The sequence below is a fragment of the Microcaecilia unicolor genome, chromosome 8, assembly GCF_901765095.1.
Source record: "Microcaecilia unicolor chromosome 8, aMicUni1.1, whole genome shotgun sequence".
In the NCBI taxonomy this organism is placed as follows: Eukaryota; Metazoa; Chordata; class Amphibia; order Gymnophiona; family Siphonopidae; genus Microcaecilia; species Microcaecilia unicolor.
The window spans coordinates 224,378,193-224,401,340 of NC_044038.1; the positions used below are offsets into that span (position 1 = coordinate 224,378,193).

The 23,148-nt window shown below is 44.8% G+C and overlaps 1 protein-coding gene across 1 annotated transcript in view; it reads left to right on the plus strand.

Moving 5' to 3' along the window:
- CDH22 (cadherin 22) overlaps positions 1–23,148 on the plus strand; it is a 426,692-nt gene that overhangs the window by 280,228 nt on the left and 123,316 nt on the right. The gene's annotated exons all lie outside the window — the stretch shown is intronic.

A 23,148-nucleotide genomic window follows, 5' to 3' on the forward strand; every position in this document is an offset into this window, starting at 1 on the left:
TACTACGTTTCCAACTTCTCCGTAATAGGCAGTCAACTCTGGAATGCCAACCCAAAATACATCAGAGCAACCAACGAACTCCTACCCTTCCGAAAGCTGCTGAAAACATACCTCTTCAAACAAGCCTATCCGAGTGACCCAACTTAATTTACTAACACCACTAACATTAACCATACCTCTATCCTGCCCCCATTTCTTCATCCTATCATTCTCTACACAACTTATCTCTATCATACTTTGTATCTATACACTGTGTTACATATTTTGTATCCATACTTTGTGCTATATACTATGTAACCATACATTGTGTTATCTCTGGAATACCTTGTATCCATGCTTTGTAAGCTGCACTGAACCTGCTAGTGAGTGGGAAAGAGCGGGGTATAAATGCTAAAAATAAATAAATAAATAAATAAATAAGCCATATTGAGCCTGCAAATAGGTGGGAAAATGTGGGATACAAATGTAACAAATAAATAAATATGTCTCTTCCTGGGTCCGTTTGAAACCATAAAAAGGTTTCAAACGGACCCAGAAAGAGAGACATTTATAATCAACACTGGTGAAGTTTGTAGTTTTACACCATCGATCCTGAAAAAAACAAACATTTTTTATGTGGAAAAACGTGATTCTAAACATTCTTCAAACACAAAGCCAGCACTTATCTGGGCGCCCTGAGATAAGAGCAGCATCATGTTCATGAAGCAATCCACTGAAAATTTTTAGACGCAAGGATTATCTGCATATTTCACATTACCCTTGGTGAAGCTGGGAACCACGGTGAAACGGATGTCGTTGCATGACGTCAGATGAGTGCTGGCTTTGCATTCTGCTACAGCGAAAAAGTGAAGAATGTTGTTTAGAATCACGATGTATTTTTGCACAGAAAAAATGGGGGGGGGGGGTAGGGTCACTGAAAGACAAGTGGAGTCCCATTTTATTTTGGCATGAAAGTTTATTTTAAAGTGCTGTTGCGGCCTCTGAGATCAATTTCCCCTGTATAAAAAAGACACGGTTTGATATTAAGGTCTATCATTTTGTTATACAGGATTTCATATGGTTCGGCAGTGCTATTTGGTCTTGTTGTTCTCAGTTGTTATATACAGTAACATACTAGATCTTAACTCTGCCCCATCTGAACTCCATCCATATCACCACATACAAGAGGCGAACTGACCATTTGGGCAACCGGGCATGCTCGAGGGCCCAGAAGCTCTAGGCGGCCCAGAGAGACTGGCCGGATGCCTGACGCTCTGCTAGTGATCTAGTAGCCTCAGTGGAGAGGGAACATGTTCTTTCCTGCCTGGTCTACTGGGCTGCGGAAGTCTTGTGAGACTGTCGAGACCCACGAGACTAGCACGGGAAGTCTCGGCCGCCATTTTGAAAACACAGCGGTGCCGGCAGGCGGGGGAATAGTGGCAGCACAGCGGGCAGGAAAGAACATGCCCCCTCCCTCCCCCAGAGGCCACCAGACCATCAGGACCCCTGAGGTAGGACCAGGGCAGCAGGGGTGTCAGCTGAGTGGCAGGGGGGCGGCATGAGGGGGCATTAGGCAGCGACCAGGCACAGGCCCAGACCACCCTCAGTCTGCCCCTGCCACATACATAGATAACATGTTATCTGTTAGTGCACCTAAGTCATGCATGTAACATCTTTACTTGTACAAAACATGAAGGACTAGATTCAGTAAATGGCACTCAAACTTCAGTGCCCAAAAATATTGGCGCTAAGTGAGATTCTATAGAGGGTGTGTGCACTTTACAGGACTGCGCTAAGTGCCAATTCTGCGCCAACCTTTTAGACACTGGATTTATGCCTGGTAAACCAGGTGTAAATGCAGGCGCCGAACTTGGGCACACTCAGGCCGTATTCTGTAAGTCCTCGTGTAACATTTTGGTACGCCCCCAGCATGCCCCTCTGGCCATGCCCCCATTTCAGATGCGCACTATAAAAGTTAGACTCTGAGCCTTATGGAATAGCGTGCAGCCCGATGTGCAAGCAAATCCTAATTGGAGTCAATTAACTGCAACAATTGGTTATTAGCACCCAATTATTGCTCGTTAACAGCTCGTTACTCAATGGTGCCATATATAGAATCCATGAGTGAGTCATTTTCCAAAGGTTGTACAGCATTGGTTAAACACTTACATTGTCGTAATACACCATACAACTTCTTCATCTGTATCTAGAGACCCTTTACACTTTTCTTCCAGTGTTTTAGGTTTGTGCTTTTCCCTTCAGCTGAGCTTCTCTGGGGTGTTCCCCTTCCACTATGGGACCCTCTTCCACACACAGACTCTCTCCACATGTTGTTTTCCCTATTGTCAAGCTCCAGGTAGCTGCTTTCTCTCTCCTTCGCTCCTCTTGTGTTTGTTGCTCAAGCTTTAGAGTTTTACTCCTTGGTTTGTAATCAGCCAGAGTGCTGGGTAAAACCTCTAACCTTCTCCTGGTCTTCTTGAAGGACATTATAGCTTAAAAGAGTCATCTTCATATGGCATTAAAAAAAAAGGCCTATGACAGAATGTACAGTGAGTTCATTACCTTTCCCACCACCAAAGTAAGACTTACCAGCTTGTAGTTTCCTACCACTTTTATGAAGAGGGACCACATCAGCCTTTCTCCAATCCTACAAAATAAAACATGGAAAAGAAAATAAGATGATACCTTTTTTATTGGACATAACTTAATACATTTCTTGATTAGCTTTCGAAGGTTGCCCTTCTTCGTCAGATCGGAAATCCGATCTGACGAAGAAGGGCAACCTTCGAAAGCTAATCAAGAAATGTATTTAAGTTATGTCCAATAAAAAAGGTATCATCTTATTTTCTTTTCCATGTTTTATTTTGTTTGATTTCTATTGATAACCTTAAGAATGGACTAACACGGCTACCACACTCCTCCAATCCTACAGAAACTCACCTGTCTCCAAGGACCTGCTAAATACATACATTCTTTTGAGGACCTGCAAGAACCTCTCAGAGTTCTCTCAGTATCCTAGGACATAGTAATATAGTAACATAGTAAATGACAGTCCATCCAGTCTGCCCAACAAGATAAACTAATTTTACATGGTATGTGATACTTTATTTGTAAACCTGAGTTTGATTTGTCCTTGTCATTCTCAGGGTACAGACTGTAGAAGTCTGCCCAGTACTGTTCATGTACTAAGTTCTGAAGCTAACGTCAAAGCCCCTTAAAATTTACACTCCAGCCCATCCCTGTCTATTCAGTCACGATCAGGGCATAGACCGTAGAAGTCTACCCAGCTCCCGTTTTGTTTCCCAATTACCAGCGTCGCCACCCAATCACCGCTAAGATTCCACGGAACCATTCCTTCTAAACAGGGTTCCTTTGTGTTTATCCCACGCATGATTGAATTCCATTACCGTTTTCATCTCCACCACCTCCCGCGGGAGGGCATTCCACATATCCACCACCCTCTCCATGAAAAAATACTTCCTGACATTACTCCTGAGTCTGCCCCCCCCCCCCTTCGACCTCAATTCATGTCCTCTAGTTCTACCGCCTTCCCATCTCCGGGAAAAGGTTCATTTGTGAATTATATCTCGTATCTCATCAGGCCCCATGGCTTTGTCCACTTTCAGTTTTGCAAGTTGTTCGTAAACACGTTTTTCGATGAATGGTGTGGTTTCTACTCCATTTCCATATGTACTTTGTCAGTCATTTATGGACCTTCTCCAGGATTGTCTTCCATGAACACCAAACAGAAGTACTTGTCTAGCATTTTCTTTTTCTCCTGACCACTCTCCACACATTGTTCCTCGGAATCTTTGAGTCCTGCAATTCTACCTCTAGCCTTTCTCTTCTGCTTAATATACCTAAAAAAAAAAGTCTTGTCACCTCGCTTTTTAGTCACTTTTTCTTCTGCATATGCTTTTGCAATCCTGATTTCTCTTTTGTCTTTTTCAGCTACATCTGTGTTGTTCCTGTAATCTTCTGTACTCGGTTTTCCCTTAATTTATTCAGCTACCTCTTTGAAAAACCATATCAGCTTCCTCTAGAGGGAGTGGAAAACATGAAAAAGGATTTGCAGAAGTTAGAAGAATGTTCTAATGTTTGGCAATTAAAATTCATTTGCAAAGAAGTGCAGAGTGATGCACTTAGAGAGTAGAAATCCGAGGGAGATTTATGTGTTAGGTGGTGAGAGGCTGATATGCACACACAGGGAGAAGGACCTTGGGGGTGATAATATTTGAGGATCTGAAGGTGACGAAACAGTGTGACAAGGCAGTGGCTGTAGCCTGAAGAATGCTAGGCTGAATAGAGATAGGTGTAACCATCAGAAGAAAGGAGGTGTTGATGCCCCTGTACAAGTCAATGGTGAGGCTCCACCTGGAGTATTGTGTTCAGTTTTGGAGGCTGTATCTTGCTAAAGATGTAAGAAGACTTGAAGCGGTCCAGAGGAAGGTGACAAAAATGATATGGGACATGTGCCAAATGACATATGAGAAGAGACTGGAAGACCTGAATATGTATAGCCTAGAGGAAAGGAAGGAATATTTTCCAGAGAAGGGAAAATGGTAAAACTAGAGGACATGAATTGAGGTTGTGGAGAACGTCAGAAAATTCTTTTTCACAGAGAGGGTGGTTGATGCTTGGAATGCTCTCCTGAGGGAGGTGGTAGAGACAAAAAATGTGGCAGAATTCAGAAAGGTGTGGGATGAACACAGAGGATCTCTAATTAGAAAATCAACGGTATGAAAAACAAAACTTAAAGGGTTGCATGTGTGTTTCTACATTACGTGGTGCTTAGATGGCAACTGTGGCTGTATCAACTAAGGCTGTTGCTGGGCTGGCTTGTGTGGTCTGAGTCTGGGCTGTAGAGAGCTTTGACGGAAAATCCAGTAATTTGGAATATGAGGACAGTGCCAGGTAGACTTTTACAGTCTGTGTTCCGCAAGTGACAAGACGGATTCGAATAGGCTGGAGTGGACTTTGATGGCAACTCCAGTAGTTGGAACATAAGGACAGAGCCGGACGGACTTCTATGGTCTATGTCCCAGAAACACCAAAGAAAGACCATGATCATGTATATAATATCACTTTCATTGTTGATTTAATCTTCAATTGAGAATGAATGTGACTCTTGGGCAGACTTGATAGACCATTCAGGTCTTTATATGCAGTCACTTACTATGTGACTATCAGGCTCATTTTCGAAAGAGGACGTCTGTCTTTCAACATAAATTTGAACATGGACGTCCATCTCCCAGAGTCGTCCAAATCGGTATAATCGAAACCCAATTTTGGACGACTCCAACTGCAGTCCGTCGCAAGGATGTCCAAATTTCAAGGGGGCGTGGCAGAGGCATAGCGAAGGTGGGACTTGGGCATGCCTAACACTTGGACGTCTTTGACCCATAATCAAAAAAAACAAGGACGTCCCTGACGAACACTTGGACGTTTTCACCCGGACGTGATTTTTTTAATGAATAAGGCACAAGAAGGTGCCTGAAATGACCAGATGAACACTGGAGGGAATCAGGGATGACCTCCCATTACTTCCCCAGTGGTCACTAACCCCCTCCCACCGTCAAAAAAACATTTTTAAAAATATTTCGTGCCAGCCTCAAATGTCATACTCAGGTCCATGACAGCGCATGAAGGTCCCAGTCAGTTTTAGTGGGTACTGAAGTGTACTTCAGACAGGTGGACCCAGGCCCATACCCCCTACCCATTACATTTGTGGAGGAAAACAGCAAGCTCTCCAAAACCCACCACAAACCCACTATACCCACATTTAGGTGCCCCCCTTCACCTGTAATGGCTATGGTAGTGGTGTACAGTTTGGGGGGGGGGGTTGGGGGGCTCAGCACACAAGGTAAGGGAGCTGTGTTCCTGGGAGCATTTTATGCTCCTGCCATGCTCAAATGGCTTGAATTTGGACGTTTTTGACATGGACATCTTTGGTTTCAAAAATCGCCGAAAGAAACATCCATGTCGAGGGACGTCCAACTATAAGGACGTCCTTGGATTTGGATGTCTCGGACGGTATTTTCGAAACAAAAGATGGACGTCCATCTTTTTTCAAAAATACGATTTTCCTCGCCCCCGGATTTGGACATTTTACAAAGACGTTCAAATCCAAACATAGACGTTTCTTTCGAAAATGCCCCTCCATGTTACATAATGGTTTGTTTCCCTTTGTAAAGCCCCTTTCAGTTTAGTCCACAGTTTTTCCACTTTCCTTATTGCCTCCCTCCCTGCCAGTTCCTCCTTCAGGTACTTCTCCAGTTTGCTGAAGTCGGCATGTTTGAAATCCAGGAATTTGGATTTGGTGTGACCGGACTCCACCTTAGCTTTGTACACCATGTGTTGATCCCTGCTACCCATTTGGGCACTCATCCAGACACTAGGTATCCTTTCCCCCTTTATGAGTGCTAGATCCAGTTCAAAGAAGCTTTATGGACTTCTGTTTCAGATGCTAAAACACAGGGTGAAATGCCTTCTCCTGTGATAGCTGAGTAATTATTTATATGTTAACTGTGAAAGAACATTGTGGGGTTAACAGAAGAACACAGTTCCTGCTCCCCCTCTTTCCTTTTCATCTTCCTAAATTTACCGTGAAAAGGGAGGAGAAAAAAAAAACAACGAACAATTATTTTCTTATGGATTATAAATGTTAAGAAAGGCTTTTTACAAACTTGGAGGTCTGCCCAAGAAAGCTTTTACTTGTGAACCGAGTAAGCATTAAGGTAATAACTTTTATTCCTCACAAAAAAAGGAGTTTAAAAATACCTAAATATAGCCAGATATCAGAGAGCTGTTTGTTCTAACAATTGAGCTGGTCTCTAGTTCTCTTTTGATTGTGCAGCTCTTACTGTAAAAGAGCACAATGCAGCACACAATACTGTTTGCACTTTCCTCTCCCTGCGATACTTTTGAATTACATTAAAATCATGAAGGGTCAACTCATTTACAACTTGTTTACTCTAAAATGCAGCCTTCTAGTAACACTAGGGGACCTGAGGAACATTGGGCAATCTGTGTGGCTTGCCATTCCTTTTCTGAGATGAAGGCAGGGGATTATCTGAAAAGGGCTGGCTCGGTGGGAGGGCTGCACAGTGCTATGCAGAAGGTTTTCAGTTCAATTCCAGACCTGCCAAGTCTCCTGCATTCAGTGGGAATCTCCTGCTTCGAGGGATCATCTTCTTACTCCCGCTGAGCAGCCCTCCCTTTTCATTGGCAGCGGAAGATGTGTTAATAAGATGGAAATCTAATTAACATAGTAGATGACGGCAGAAAAAGACCTGCATGGTCCATCCAGTCTGCCCAACAAGATAACTCATATTTGCTGCTTTTGGTGTATACCCTACTTTGATTTATACCTGTGCTCTTCAGGGCACAGACCGTATAAGTCTGCCCAGCACTATCCCCACCTCCCAACCACCAGCCCCTCCTCCCAACCACCGGCTCTGGCACAGACCGTATAAGTCTGCCCAGCACTATCCCCGCCTCCCAACCACCAGCCCCTCCTCCCAACCACCGGCTCTGGCACAGACCGTACAAGTCTGTCCAGCACTATCCTCGCCTCCCAACCACTAGTCCCGCTTCCCACCACCAGCTCTGGCACAGACCGTATAAGTCTGCCCAGCACTATCCCCGCCTCCCAACCACCAGCCCCTCCTCCCAACCACCGGCTCTGGCACAGACCGTACAAGTCTGTCCAGCGCTATCCCCGCCTCCCAACCACTAGTCCCGCTTCCCACCACCGGCTCTGGCACAAGACCGTATAAGTCTGCCCAGCACTATCCCCGCCTCCCAACCTCCAGCCCCGCCTCCCGATCTTGACTAAGCTCCTGAGGATCCATTCCTTCGGCACAGGATTCCTTTATTCTTTCTCTGGCTGTGCAATCACTGCCTCCTCGGCCTCCTTAATCTCCACTCTACTTCCCTGCCCTCTAACTCTTTATTCACTCCCCTCTTAATGTAGGTCAGAAGTTAAAGAAAATTGGGTTCAAGGGGAGTTTGTTTCCCTTGAGATGACTGCTGCGGTTGCCAGGCAAATCTGAAGGCAGCCAGCAGCCCTTCGTCTCTCCTGCCAGGGCACAGGGTCATGATTTCATTATTTCAATGAATATGTATATTTATTTATCATTTTTATAAAGCACATAAAAGAACTAATTTGGCTGCATCACTGCAGTTAGTTTTGTGACCACATTTCAACTCTGTATGTTAGAGAGCAAAAGGTTTGATGCATAGTAATGAAATAGTTTGCATAGCAAGACTGAGAGACGGAGCAGTACACAAGGGCGGCAGAGCAGCTGATAACATCGCAAAGCTACTGCTAGAACCGAGTTCAACCTTGCCATTCTTCTAAAATGAAGCTGTAAAAAAAAAAAAAACCAAACATGACAAGCAGTAAGACTTAAGAAAACAGTTGCATGAATCAGATACCAAATACCAGGGTAGCTTTCTCATTCTAGCTACAGCCTTACTAATATCTCTCATTACCAGACCACACATGGTGTCATGAAGGGCCAGACCACCTACTGTAAGACCACTGGACCGCCAAGGAAAACGATGGTATGCCCCAGGGGCGTAGCCAGACACCCAATTTTGGGTGGGCCTGGGCCCAAGATGGGTGGGCAGAAGAACCTCGCCCCGTCCCAAAGGTGATTTGGTCTCTCCTCTTGCCTGCATGCCATATGGTCTCTCAAACATCCCCCCCTCCTCTCCCATATACCTTTTAAATAGCATATTTTCACCAGCAGCGAGCAGCAACTAATACACACTGCTCATGTTGGCCACACACCCTTCCCTCTGATGCAACTTCCTGTTTCCACCTAGGCAGAAATACATCAGAGGGAAGGCTGTGGGGCCGGTGTGAGCAGTATGTATGTCATTGCTCACTGCAGGCGAAGATCTGCTACTTACAAGGTATGCAGGAGGGACACTTGTTGGGAGTTTTCGGCTGGTGGGGCTTGGGGATCCCTGCCAGCCACATCATAGGTATGCTGCAAGCCACCCTTGGCTACGCCACTGGTATGCCCTCTAAGATGGTGGGGGGTCTTTGGAAGGCAGGGAGATTTGACCAGGAAGGGGGTGGGGGAGGAGATCAGGGGAATGGGGGGGTATGATCGGAAGAAGAGGGATGGCACCGACCCAATTCACTGAGGCCCAAAGCTCCCGGGCTGCTGGAATAACACTGTTTGCAAGGTGGCTCACAAGCAGCGTTATTCATTTACCACAGCAGAGCAGACAGCAACCTGTGGGATTGTTAACCTGCAGTTTGCTACTGCCATGGTAAATCAAGGTGTGATAATAGCTTACCTTGAAAACTCCTCCCCCCCCCCCCACCCCCAAAATGAGCGCACAGAACGCATACAGTCTGCTTAAGCATGCACTGCAAATGATATGTGTATTCATCCATACACATACAGTCATGAAGTATCCGAAACAGCACACATCCTGCTGATAAGTACCCAGTACAGGTAGCCCTCCAGAGCCATATACCTGTTCAGCTTATCCTCTCAGTGCTAGGGCATTATCATGCTATCATGTTCAGATCATAGTACATAAGTAATGCCACACTGGGAAAAGACCAAGGGTCCATCGAGCCCAGCATCCTGTCCATGACAGTGGCCAATCCAGGCCAAGGGCACCTGGCAAGCTTCCCAAGCGTACAAACATTCTATACATGTTATTCCTGGAATTGTGGATTTTTCCCAAGTCCATTTAGTAGTGGTTTATGGACTTGGCCTTTAGGAAACCGTCGAACCCCTTTTTAAACTCTGTCAAGCTAACCGCCTTCACCACGTTCTCCGGCAACGAATTCCAGAGTTTAATTACGCGTTGGGTGAAGAAACATTTTCTCCAATTTGTTTTAAATTTACTACACTGTAGTTTCATCGCATGCCCCTAGTCCTAGTATTTTTGGAAACGTGAAAAGACGATTCACATCCACCTGTTCCACTCCACTCATTATTTTATATACCTCTATCATGTCTCCCCTCAGCCATCTCTTCTCTTCTAGTAATTTCCCAAGTGAAGTCACAGACAATGAGGAGTGGGCCATTGTTTTCTTCTTACAACATACACATCATAGTTGCTCGGGTCCACCTTGGGGGTCAGCATACAAGAAAAAGATCTAGGTATCGATGTAGATAATACACTGAAACCTTCCGCTCGGCGTTCAGCAAAAAAACAAACACTTTGCTAGGAATTATTAGGAAAGGGATGGTAAATAAGACCGAAAATACTATAATGCCTCTGTATCACTCTATGGTGCAACTTTGCCTTGAGTATTACGTTCAGTTCTGGTCGCCGTATCTCAAAAAACATATAGCGGCATTAGAAAAGGTTCAAAGGAGAGCAACCAAATGATAAAGGGGATGGAACTTCTCTCGTATGAGGAAAGGCTTAAGAGGTTAGGGCTCTTCAGCTTGGAAAAGAGACGGCTGAGAGGGGATATGATTGAGGTCTACAAAATCCTGAGTGGTGTAGAGCAAGTAGAAGTAAATCGATTTTTTTTACTCACTCCAAAAGTACAAAGACTAGGGGACACTCAAGGAAGTTACATGGGATTACTTTTAAAACAAATAGGAGGAAATATTTTTTTTCACTCAACGAATAGTTAATCTCTGGAACTCTTTGCCAGAGGATATACTAACAGCGCTTAGTGTATCTTGGTTTGGAAAAGTTCATGGAGGAAAAGTCCATAGTCTGCTGTTGAGACAGACATGGGGAAGTAACTGCTTGCCCTGGGATTGGGAGCATGGAATGTTGCCACTATTTGGGTTTCTGCCAGGTACTTGTGACCTGGCTTTGTCACTGTTGGAAACAGGATACTGGGCTAGATGGGCCATCGGTTTTTCTCGTGTTCTTGTTTTCTTATGTTTTCTCATCACTCTTTTGCACTACTCCCTGCTCTAACCGCACCACTAGGGCCACAGACAACACCAGTCATCTTCATACTTCCCTGACCCCACCCCACCACTGTGTCCACATGTAGGACCACTGTTGGGGTAGAGCGGACAGATGTGAAGCGTTTGTTTACGCTTTCTAACAATAATAGAACCAGGGGACACAAGAATTAGAATGTGGTAGGTTTAAAACAAATCAGAGAAAGTTTTTCTTTACTCAGCGCGTAGTTAGACTCTGGAACTCATTGCCGGAGAAGGTAGTGACGGCAGCTGGCCTTGCTGAGTTTAAAGGGGGTCTGGACAGATTCCTGAAGGAAAAGTCCATTGATCATTATTACATTTTGGATTTTTGCCAGGTTCTTGGGGCCTGGATTGGCCGCTGTTGGAGACCTGGATTGGCCGCTTGATGGACCTTTGGTCTTTTCCCAGCGTGGCAGTGCTTATGTGCTTCTGTCCTGATGCTGTTTCAAACGGGTATAAGTTCTCGTCTAACTTCTTAGTCCACATTCTTCCATTATCCCGCCTGGTCGCCACATCGCTCCTTTTCCTCTCTCCCCTTCCCTGAACACACACACCTTTCTTTCCATCAGTGTTGCTGTCTTCCAGTAGTCCCCTTCCCCCTTTCTTTTCTCTCTTCTTCCTGCCACTGTCTTCTGTTCTGCTATTTTGTAAATGAAGCTAAATGAGATCGTCAGAACCCATGATAAACGATCTAGCGTGCCTGGCTCCCGCTCACTCTAATTCATCACAGTTTTAGTGACAGCAACGATTCGTATTGTATATAAAACGCTTTGCATTCCAACCAACCTTTCCTTTTCTCGTCTCTCTTGTTATTTTCCTTGCTCTAGCAATTAACTGAAAGCTATTCAATTACAAGCCGCTTGGATGATGCACAGAAAATATCCATTCCATTTTCTTCATTTTTGTAACACCGTGGAACTATAAATAGTTTTATTTAAGTTATCCAAGTAACTAATTAGAGGGAAAGGCTTTGAAATCTTAAGGAGTTCTCGTTCCTTCCTTCTAAGCATCGCCGGAAATCTACTTCCTTGTCTTGCTGTGCAATCAAAGCCCCCCCCCCCCCTCCCGCCGTAGGCCTCCTTAATCTCCACTCTACTTCCCTGCCCTCTAACTCTTTAGTCAATCCCCTCTTAATGTAGGTCAGAAGTTTAAAGAAAATTGGGTTCCAGGGGAGTTTGTTTGCTTGAGATGACTGCTGCTGTTGTAGCTAACGCATTATGGTATCTTAAATAATGATACTACAGATAATGGTACAAGCCCGTTAATTATGCCACACTTAAGGCCCCCTAGAGCTGTGTCCTCTGACTTTAGTAATACAGTTCCCTTCATAATAGGGCCCTCTGTGATCCAAATCCCTCAGCAAATAGTGCCAAAGACTGGTCCTGGAAGACTGCATCTTTGGACCTTCAGTGAGAAAAATAATGTTGTGAAAATGAGAACTGCATGTTGCCTATATGAGTCTACTCTGTGACTTCTAGGTCATATCTGGTCAGGCATCTGCTTACAAATAGCTCTTCACATGTTGAGTGGATTGCATAGCAATAATGCACCCTTGCATGAGGCTGGTTCGTTCAAGAGCTGTCATTGTAGACGATATCATTCTGTTGGCTGATGGTGGCAGCTTCTGGAAGCCTCATCTGGGTGCCGATGATCAAAAGTAAAGCGGACGCTAGAGGCCATTAGCACTGTACTAGCGCCCGCATTTACCAGCTCAGAATAATCAAGAGGGGTCTGGTACAGCAAACAATGAGCGCGCCAGGCCTTAACGCAGATAGCATTCAAATGTAGTCAAACTCATTTAAATGAGGTCATTTTGTATTCCTCCCCAATGATCAGAAAAGAGCGCACGAAACAAAGGTGCCCGTAAAAAATAACACCAGGTCCGAGTAGACGTTAGGGTGTTGGAAGAGAGGATTTTCCATGATTCTCTTGCTTCTTTCGTGATTCTTTCTGCAAAGTCTACCAGTTTTTATCGCTTTTGGAAGCAGAAGGAAGCCCTTGCAAACCCTTGAGCGCTGGTTGTGAGAAACAGCAGACCCAAAATGAAGCACACATTGGCATTCTTGTCCTGCATCTAAATTTAAAGCGGCTGTATTTTAAAAAGAAAAGAAAACCAAAGCACACATTGGCATCTGTTCCTTGCATCTAAATATAAATATCCAGAAAGAAATTAAAAACGCTTACATTCCTTAATCTCCACTATCCTAATTGTAAAGGGCTAAAATATAAATCCACATACGCGACCAGTTTCTCATACATCTGCACACAGTTATGGAATGCACTACCGAAGGCCATAAAAACAACGCAAGACCTAATCATCTTCCGAAGACTACTGAAAACATACCATAAATATCCATCTTTAAACACTATAAATAATAACATTGTACACGATCTATACAAAACCGAACTCCTATCACATGACTGATTAACCTCTTTGCTATGAATAATCAAGTACTACCACTTTAAACCTTACACCGAATAAGGTCTCTCTATAGTCAACGACTTAATGTATGTTATAATCCAGTTTGTTACTCAGGATCCTCATGCTATACAATAAGATATTCTTCTTTACCATGTATGCATACACATGGTATATATACCATGATCTGCTCGATATGTTATGTTCCATGTATGTACCATGTATGTTACAATGTATGTTTACACCTTAATGCAAGACCAGTTGTAATTCTGCTACCCGGAAATGGCAACCGCCATTACGGCAACTGTAAGCCACATTGAGCCTGCAAATTGGTGGGAAAATGTGGGATACAAATGCTACGAATAAATAAATAGAAAACATGCTAATGTGTGCTTCATGTTCAAGTTTTACCAAGTGCTTGCACACAGAAGCTGAGTTTACCGCTGAACTCCCCTGCGCATGCGCCAAGCACAATCCTCCCGCCACACTCCCTAATGCTAAAAGCTATGAGCGTGCCTATACTTTCATCTCATTAGCTTTGAGCATCAGGGCATTGTTCTTATTTGCTGTTCAGGCAGTATTTTTATGGCACTATTCAGAAAAGCGTCGGAGTTTTATCATCGGCCCTCTAGAGTTCAGCATTTTCTTTTTCCCTGGGAGGTCACTTTAAAAGTACCAGCACTGAATATATGTAGAAAACACAAAGCTAGGAACAGAAGGAAATCATTGGATGGAAAGAGATCTGCTTGATGAATCATAACCCAAGTTGTTCTAGCCATTATGGAGGGAATTCTCTGTAGATCACCTAAATATAGTTGTTGGGATGATCACACTAAGTGCGGATTTTATAACGGCAGTTCTACGTGGAAATGCTATTATAGAATATTTGTTTGTCCATAGTTTTATGCAGGGCCGCCGAGATTCAAAGTTGGGTCTGCTGCAAACAATCTTCAGGGCCCCAGTTTGATGGTCGGTGTGTACTAATCTTGATATCTTTTGTGCTCAGGGGTGGCCCAACCATTAGGTCCATCTGAGGCCTCTGCCTCAGGTGGCACTCTTCAGGAGCGGCATCTCCCCACTCGTCGGAGAGCGGTATCTCCGCCTTAGCGGCGTTTACCTTGTCATGCTCCAAACCCGGCAGTGATTCCCATATGCTGCCCTGCTGCCAGCAACCGCCTCTTCCCTTTACTGCGGCTGCCTCTCTGATGTAACTTCCTGTTTCTTCAGAGACTCAGGCAGCCATAGTAAAGGGTTTGAAACGTGACGAGGTAAATGCTGTGAACGGGCTGGAGTTAGGAAGGGGGGGCAGCATCTCGGCCTGAGGGGTTGGCATCTCGGCCTGGTGGGAACGGCATCTTAGCTCCGCCTCAGGCGGCATCTTGCCTTGGGCCGGCCCTGTTTGTGCTACAAGATATTTTTGTGTCCCGTACAGGCCTAGCATAATATGGTTGCAAGACTCCTGATGCAGGCACTGTTGCCGAAACATGGCCCGTTTCGAGTCAAGTGAAGCTTAGTCATGTTCATTGTCGCCTCCACTGTTCTGTTTTGGCAGGTGCCCTATTTTATTTATATTCTATTTTAGTTTGCTTGTTGTACCATGATGCACTGTGGTACAGAGAAAGGGATTTGGATTTAGTTCATGACTTTTCAGTAGCACTACTACTACTACTACTACTACTTAACATTTCTAGAGCGCTACTAGGGTTACGCAGCGCTGTACAGTTTAAACAAAAAGGACAGTCCCTGCTCAAAGGAGCTTACAATCTAAAGGACGAAATGTCAAGTTGGGGCAGTCTAGAATTCTTGAGTAGAGGTGTAGTGGTTAGGTGCCGAAGGTGACATTGAAGTGGTGGGCTTTGAGCAATGATTTGAAGATGGGCAGGGAGGGGGCCTGGCGTATGGGCTCAGGGAGTTTATTCCAAGCATGGGGTGAGGCGAGGCAGAAAGGGCGGAGCCTGGAGTTGGCGGTGGTGGAGAAGGGTACTGAAAGGAGGGATTTGTCTTGAGAGCGGAGGATACGGGTAGGAACGTAAGAGGAGATGAGGGTAGAGAGGTAGGGAGGGGCTGCAGATCAAGTACATTTGTAGGTTAGTAGGAGAAGCTTGAACTGTATGCGGTTGCAGTCTGGTACAGGGGTATTTCCCTGTCCCCAGAGAGCTTGCAATGTAAGTTTGTACCTGAGGCAAGGGAGAGTTAAATAATTTACTCAAGATCTCAAGGAGCCATGGTGGAATTTGAACCATGCCTCCCCTCACTCACAGCCACTGCTCTAACCACCCACCTCCTGAACAAAAATCTAAGCAGGCCCCAAATCCCAACCCCCATAGGCACCATAGGGCCTACCTGTGTGCAACACCCATTCGCTCCTACCTGATGCGGCCTGCTCTTCAAAATGGCTGTTGTGACCTCTAGCGGGGATTCATGGGAATCTTGAGAACTCTGAAGATGCAGGAGGTGGAAGAGGTATGTTAAGGAGGAAGGGATTCTGACATTCTGGAGGGGTGGGGGGGGGATTGGAAGAGGTTAATCGGGCACCAACCAGTATTCAGACTGCTCTCTGGTTAACTGTACCCCAGAAAGTTAGGGCAGCCTTTTTTCTGTCCTAACGTTATGCAGTTACCTAGCCGGTTAGCAGACTGAATATGCATGTGTACAAAAATTAAAAAAAACATTTTTTTTTTATAAATTATTGTTTTTATGTTCAATACTAGCCTTTGAGCCCGTAAAAACGGGCTATTATAGGAAGGGGGTTTTGAAAGGCCTGCCCCCGCTGCCGAGTTCGCCGCTGCCCCTCCCCCTCTGAATTCGCGCCCCCCCCCCCCCCCACGAGCCGTCACCACCCACCTTCCACCCGGCCAGGCCCTCGCTCCGCTATTGAAACAGCGAGGGTCCGGGAACGCAGCACTGAGCTCTGCTGAGCTGCCGACGTCGGCCTTCGTTCTTCTTCTCTGCCTGTCCCGCCCTCGTGTGACGTAACGTCGTTGAGGGCGGGACAGAGGCAGAGAAGAAGAAGGAAGGGCGATGTGGGCAGCTCAGCAGAGCTCAGTGCTGCGTTCCCGGACCCTCGCTGTTTCAATAGTGGAGCGAGGGCCCGACCGGGTAGAAGGTGGGTGGCGGCGGCGGCGACTCGGGTGGGGGGAGCGTTAGACGGCGGTGTCCCTCCCTCAGAAATGCGCAGTACAGACCCTCTGTGTTCCGCCTCCCGTCATCACGTATTGACGCGGGGGCAGGGCAGAAAAGGTCTCTACTGCGCATTTGCGAGTGAGTACGGTCACTCGCCGTTTATATGTTTGATAGACTCCTGACACAGGCGCTGTGCGCTGAAACACGGACCATGTCGGATCCATTCAAGCAGTGTTTCATATGATTAAAGACTTTAATGCCCCCTTTTCTTGAAGGCCCTTGGTGCTTTTTGTTTTGTTTCTTGGCTTTTTTGTGCTTTGCCTCCTCTCTCTGTTACATTACATGCTAACCAGCTAGGTCACTGCTGTACCCAAACTCCATCCCGGCCTGCCTCTAACCTCTCCGGTTAGGGGATGGCTGGTTAGCAAGAATATTCAGCAGCACTGTCCGGTTAAGTGCCACTAAATATCCCCACTTAGCCCTGAACGAGCTTTGAATATCTACCCCATTATTCTTCTTTTTATATTTAGGTTTTAACCTGTGCCCTATTCTGAGTGGAATCATGGAAAGATATTCAAGAGAACAAATTAAATGCAATTTTTATCTCAGTGCTAGAACTGCACATTTCCACCTGTCTGCAAACACAGAGGTCTTCTTTGGGTCCTGCTATAAAACCAACATTGAGAGACAGAACAAAGAGCAGTGGGATGTTGCAACAATAGTAATGGCCGTAATTAGAATCCCCAAAGGTCAGGGAAAGGGCTGAATATTGCAAAGATAAGTCATCAAACTGCTTTAAGCTCTTGTAAATGACAGAACTGTGAAAGGTGAATTCACTCTCTTAATCTCATAGAAAATGTCTCACATTTCCTGGACCCGTAGACATGTGATTGGCATTCCCATTTGTTCGGTACACAGCACGTCACAGAACTCCTCTCTCCAGAGGAGCTGATGCCATGCTTCCACGGCTTCTCTTTCATTCTTCTTACAGAGGACAACCTGGCATTTAGAAGGAGGTTAACAAGGGCCATGCTGGATAATTTAAAATTTGCATGCCTAATTAAGAACGAGAAGGAAGTGCCATGAGGATGGAGACTGATTAGAGGTTCTGTGTCGTATACTGTAGGCTGTATCTTTGGTACAATTTATTGGGATATGGTGTGAACCATTGGCACAGAATTCACTGCTTCTAGAGGTCAGCTCAGTTTTGTCATCTCAAGCACAAGGCAGGCCAGTGGGTGGCGATGTTAACAAAAAAGATCTGATATTGCTCTTTCCTTCAAGGCAAAATCTATTAAAGTGCCCTAACTGGACCCTCCTCAAATCTGCGGTGTCCTCAGGACAGTCTGGAATCAATCAGTGAGACTGCCTCATGGCATTCGGGTTTAAAAAATGGCTTTCCCCTGGCAGCCTGAAATTCACCAGTGCCAACCGTATTCTAGCCTGGAATCGGCCAATGGAATTTCGTGTCTGTGAATTCTAGAAGACTGATTTTGATCTTCATATCCTTCCATGAGGTTCATTAACTGGAAAGAACAAACCTGCTACAGGGAGCAATCATCAGTTCATCAAACTGCAATCCGCACATAATTATCCAGTCTATTAAGGAGGGATTCTGCCAGGAAAAGATGGAAATTGTTCTGTCAACATTCTCCTCTATCCAGTCCTGCTGCCTAGCTGTGAACCCCTGACACTGGTACAGTGTTCTACATGCTTCATGGTTTTTACATGTAGCTGAACGAAGTCTGGGAGCCCGAAACTCTACCAGCTGCAGTGCAGCATACTAAAATGAATTTTGAATATAATTCAGTCAGAAAGAAATACCGCATTGGTATCTATCTTGGCAGGCACTGGGTATCTGGGAAAATGTCAGGTTAATGCTGCTTGCCAGTGGCAAGCATTCGGTGCCAGCATCCATTTCTGAATTTGGTCACGTGACTTTTTGAATGGAGAAATGTGTCCCCCATGTGTATGCCTGCCTGGCCAGGCACACTTCCTATATACATGGACACTGGCCTGACAGCTGTCACTGTCAGCTGAGGTCATTGGAGATGTCTGGTCTTTGCAGAATGTTTGATGTGTATTGCTACAAGCATTATTAACAGTCCTAGAGATATCGACTTGCATTTATTTTGTTCCTTTCTTTCATCTATTGATACTTTATTTCTGTTTCTCCAATGGTATTTTATTTGCTGTTTTACAGTGCCTTTTTCATTGTTTATGTTTATTCAAGCTTGATATACCACTATTACCTCAAGCAAGATCAGAGTGGTTTACAATGGTACAATAAAAACTAATAAAATAGAGTAAAAATAAAAGAATAATTACATTCAAACTGGAAAAATATATGTATTAATTAAACAAACAAAAATAAATAGATGCAAACTCTCTAAACCCACCACAGGAGACCTCTACAGCATTAGGACCCAAAAGCCAATTGAAAAAAATGAGTTTTTAGTTTAATTTTAAAGTTACATAACATAAGTACATAAGTATTGCCATACTGGGACAGACCGAAGGTCCATTAAGCCCAGTATCCTGTTTCTAACGATGGCCAATCTAGGTTACAAGTGCCTAGAAAGATCCCAAAACAGTACAATACATTTTATGCTACTTATCCTAGAAATAAGGAGTGGATTTTCCCCAAGCCCATTTTAATAATGGCGTATGCACAGTGGTGTGCTGGAGCAGGCTCTCACGGGCTTGCAAGAGCCGGTTGTTAAGTTTTTAAGAATTTTGGGAGCCGGTTGTTAAAGTAGGGTCCTCCATGACTACTTCAACAACTGGCTCCCAAAATGTGGGCTTGGGCCTCCTGCTGAATTCTCTTTTACTTTGCTGGTGGGGATGCTGAGCCCTGCCAGCCAAGTAAATAGACTGCTGCTGCTCCCTGCTCCTTGTTTCCAGCTCTGAGCAGCAGGCTGGGACTTCTCCAGCATGTGTGAGAAGTTTCAGCATGCTGCTCAGAGCAAGACGTTGGGAATGGTGGCAGTCCATTTATTGGCTGCCAGCAAAGGTATGCCTAGCGTGCCCGCACGAAGGGAGGGAGGAAAGAGAGGCAAGTGTTGCTCCCCCCCCCCCCCCCCCCCCGCCACCCCTGGCTCTTCCAACTGCAGAGCTGGCTACGTCCGGAGAAAGAGCCTGTTAAAAAATTCACCAGCACACCCCTGCTTATGCACTTTTCTTTTAGGAAGCTACCCAAACCTTTTTTAAACCCCGCTAAGCAAACTGCTTTTACTACATTCTCTGGCGACGAATTCCACAGTTTAATTGCACATTGAGTGAAGAAATGTTTTCTCTGATTCGTTTTAAATTTACTACTTTGTAGCTTCATTGCATGTCCCCTAGTGCTAGTATTTTTGGAAAGAGTAAATGAGTGATTCATGTCTACCCACTCCATTCCACTCATTATTTTATAGACCTCTATCTTATCTCCCCTCAGCCATATTTTCTCCAAGCTGAAGAGCCCCAGCCGCTTTAGCCTTTCATCATATGGAAGTTGTCCCATTCCCTTTATCATTTTTGTTGCCCTTCTTTGTACCTTTTCTAATTCCACTATATCTTTTTTGAGATGCGGTGACCAGAATTGCACACAATATTCAAGGTGCGGTCGCACCATGGAGCGATACAAAGGCATTATAACATCCTCATTTTTTTTTTACATTCTTATTTGCTTTCTTAGCTGCCACCAAACACTGAGCAGAGGGTTTTAATGTATCATCAACGATGACGCCTAGATCCCTTTCCTGTTTGGTGATTCCTAACATGGAACCTTGCATTACGTAGCTACAGTTCAGGTTCCTCTTTCCCACTTGGTTAAAGATATTTCATTTCAAATATCCAGGGGGACATAGTTCCATAGTTTTGGTGACAAAAAGAAAAAGCAGATGATCTGGTCGATTCCAAAGAAGCATATCTTGGTGAAGACAAAGTAAGACGATTAGAGTCTAGAGTTCGAAGATTATAAGCGGAAGTGTATGGAGTAACAACATTTGACAAGTAAGATGGTTCTCCAGCATGAAGAACTTTATGAGTCAAAAGAAGGACTTTAAATTGAATACGAAAAAGCAATGGCAACCAATGTAGTTTGGAGAGAAGAGGAGTGACCGAATCAAAACGTCGCCCTGAGAAGAGAGAAGCATTCCAGCGGCTTTATTTTGAAGTTTTTGTAAACGCCATAATTGAAGCTTGGGAACTCCAGCTTAGATAGTGTTACAGTAGTCAAGTCGTCATAAAAGATACGCGTGTACAGGAGTGTGAACAGAAGCAAAAGCCACGTAACATCTAACAGAACGAATCCGACGTAACCAGCAAAATCCTTTTTTCACCACTTGAGAAATGTGTTTATCAAAGGAAAGCTTTGAATCGATGATAACCCTGATTAATCTTCAGCTGTTTTGTGTTGTGTACATACTTTTCATGAATCTAGGTTGTAACAAGTTAGGTTTTCAGCGCGGTATAGCATGGCGAGTTTACCGATATGCACAAGTAGATTGTAACGGGGTAGAGGATTTTTATTTTTTTAAATAAAGCACTTCAAATAATTTGCATCTGTTACCTAACATCTGAGCAGCAGCAACTTTCCACTAGATTCACAGTAGAACAGGGGTAGCCAACCTTTATACATTGAAGGCCTCATGAATGTCAGTACTATCCCCAACAGGCCACACACAGAAAATTAACAAATGCACCACATAATTCACTGCCAACAATACTCATTGTGATGACTGAATGAACATAAATTGTTGCCAGAATGGTCTATTACCGTATACTTCTGTCATTACTTTAAAAGTTTAATGAGATCTCTGCCGCTATTCTGAATGTATTTGCAAAATACAGCTTTTAGAATTGCCACAACTCTGGTTAATGGCATTTGCGCACGCCGTTTTCTGTGTATACTTCCCATAGTATAGCAGGCCACATAAAATTCAATGACAGGCCACAGGTTGTCCTCCCCTGCAGTAGAAGCTGATTCTGGTTAAGCTGCAGAATCAACAAAACATAGGGCTCCGTTGACAAAGCAATGCTACCAATTATTGTGCGTTGAATGCGGGAATTGAATGGGCTCCTTCACATTCAGCGCGCTGCTGCTAATAGGTACTGTCACTTTGTAAAAGGAACCCATAGTGGGTCAATGTAATTGGATGAAAAAAAAAACTATTTGAAACAGCATCTTGACTGGACTGCACTGTAAAGACATTTAAAGGGACCACAGCTGGTTTTGCTTCCATACCATAACTGCTGGATAATATTAATGTACTGCAAAAAAAGAGCGGGTATCATTCACTCCTCCGTCTCCAGAAGTGCTTGACTTCCTGTGTGACCATTTTCATTACCTCTGTGTGGTGCTTGAGACACTGAAATGTGAGCAGGGCTTCCTGTACTACGGGTCTTTTTCCCAAAGTGGGTGACAGATGTGTTGGGAAAGATGATACAGAGGGGCCTTTTTGATATGACGTCTAAATCTAACTTTGGATATTTTGCTGGAAACGTCCAAAAATCAAGTCGTGAAAATGACCGTTTTCAAACGACAAAAGCGGCTATCTTTTTTTTTTCTTTGAAGACGACCAATTCCTAGATGTTGTTTTGCTTAGGGAGTCTATCTTTTTGGACCATTTTCCAAAAAAAAAAAAACCCCATCCAAGTTCAAAACGCACAAAATCAAGCCATTGGGACGTAGGAGGAACCAATTCGTGAAATTTAGATCAACCTTAGAGATGGTCGTCCTTAGAGATGGTCGTCCCCGATTTTCAGCGATAATGGAAACCGAGTACGCCCATCTCAGAAACCACCAAATCCAAGCCATTTGGTCATGGGAGTAGCCAGCATTCGTAGTGTACTGGTCCCCCTGACATGCCAAGACACCAACCAGGACCCTAGGGGGCACTGCAGTGGACTTCAGAAATTGCTCCCAGGTGCATAGCTCCCTTACCTTGTGTGCTGAGCCCCCCAACCCCCCCCCCCAAAAGAAAACCCACTTCCCACAACTGTACACCACTACCATAGCCCTTATGGGTGAAGGGGGGCACCTACATGTGGGTACAGTGGGTTTATAGTGGGGTTTGAAGGACTCCCATTTACCAGCACAAGTGTAACAGGTAGGGGGGGGGGGATGGACCTGGGTCTGCCTGCCTGAAGTGCACTGCACTCATTAAAACTGCTCCAGGGACCTGCATACTGCTGTCATGGAGCTGGGTATGATATTTGAGGCTGGCATAGAGGCTGGAAAAAAACATTTAAAAAAACTTTTTTGAGGGTGGGAGGGGGTTGGTGACCACTGGGGGAGTAAGGGTAGGTCATCCCCAATTCCCTCCGGTGGTCATCTGGTCATTTAGGGCACATTTTTGTGGCTTGGTTGTAAGAAAAAAAGGACCAGGTAAAGTCGTCCAAGTGTTCATCAGGGATGCCCTTCTTTTTTCCATTATCGGTCGAGGATGCCCATGTGTTAGGCACGCCCAACTCCCGCCTTCACTAGGCCTCCGACATGCCCCCATGAACTTTGGTCGTCCCCGCGACGGAAAGCAGTTGAGAATGCCCAAAATCAGCTTTCATTTATGCCGATTTGGGCAACCCTGTGAGAAGGACGCCCATCTTCCGATTTGTGTCGAAAGATGGCCGTCCTTCTCTTTCGAAATAAACCTGAAAATGTATTTAGTTGAAGTGTGAACAAAGAACCTGAACACATATATCTATTTGTCTGAC